The following is a 1,473-nucleotide window of genomic DNA, read 5'->3' on the forward strand; positions in this document are numbered from 1 at the left end:
TCTCTCTCTCTCTCTCTCTCTCTCTCTCTCTCTCTCTCTCTCTCTCTCTCTCTCTCTCTCTCTCTCTCGTAATCATAGCAATGTTCCTGCAGCGACACACCGCAGCGTAATGTGGCTGACGGTATTCACCCACTTGATCTATATGTAATTATTGATATCGTGTAAAGATCAGTGGATTTGCTTTAACCAATACATAAATCACGGTCAATGCAAACAATCTTCGATAATTTTGTGTCGAGATAGTTTTACAACCAGTTGACAGGTAGTGAGACTTTGCATTAGAAAAAGGGATGACATACAGGTAATTGTAAACATAACACAATCAAGATACTCGATATGCAAGCCAGGAAAACGCGAGAATGTGATTATGCTTTCGTAATTATGCGTATATAGCTATTATGCTCCTTCGATATAATGAGACTGTGAGGCCGAATCCCTCGCCTCTTTCACCACGTTGGGGAATGAAAATAAAATCTCCATGATCAAACGTTGTAATATGACCCATGATCAAGTGATGTTACACACTATAGGCATTGCATTGTAATCAGTCCCATAGTATCGTTCAGAAAAGCTACCGTGTTGCGCACGCATTCACAGTCATCCCAACACATAACCCTATTGGAACGCTAATACCTTCAGTATTCTCTTCTATGGCTGCAATGCCTGTTTAGTAAATGCTGCCAAAGGTAGGCCGGCTGGCAGGTACATACTTGCACCGCATATATGTCGTTACCACCTACAGTGTGTGACGTGAAACACAACTCTTCCTCAAATCAGCAGCGTAGGTACCTCGCTGCACTTTTCAAATTTACTTGTCGCTGTGGTGCTTCCCATTTTGCTTGTGATTTTAGGGATTCGACCGAAGAGAGCTCTGACATTATCAGAGCTTGTGACGCATCGTAGTAATCGTGTAAGAGTCTGACTGTGTGAGATAACTACGTTATGACATCATTGATAGAGAACCTAGGAGTAGCAGCATGAGAGATGTCATCGCCATGGTTACTGATGAAGCTGCGCTTATCCCATCTGCAATGATAAAAATCTATTATGAGATCTAGCGCGTGTTTTATGCGTTTCTCATTACACAGGTACAGTGGTGCGCTACGGTAAGAGAAAGGCAGCATAAATCCTTTCTTGCCATCATCTTTTCGCATGGTACATAGCTCAACTCTTCCCCTGTGCTGATATATTTGCCGTAACCAACACCCCTTCTTCTCTGCTAAGAAAAGCGACAGCCCTTCCCACTACTTATACTATGAAAAGCAACAGCCATCCTCAACGCCAGCACTAACAACGGCAATAACGCCCTTTTCCTGCTAACATGTAAGTAAGCAACATGTAGTAAAATCATTACAATCTTGCCCTTCAAGTACAATCTTGTACAATCTTGTACAATCAAGTGCAATCTTGCCCTTCTCCCTGACAACACTACGACATGCGATGCACACGCACGCACGCACGCACGCACGCACG

The sequence above is a fragment of the Priapulus caudatus genome, unplaced genomic scaffold (genome assembly GCF_000485595.1).
Source record: "Priapulus caudatus unplaced genomic scaffold, Priapulus_caudatus-5.0.1 Scaffold189, whole genome shotgun sequence".
Classification (NCBI taxonomy): domain Eukaryota; kingdom Metazoa; phylum Priapulida; class Priapulimorpha; order Priapulimorphida; family Priapulidae; genus Priapulus; species Priapulus caudatus.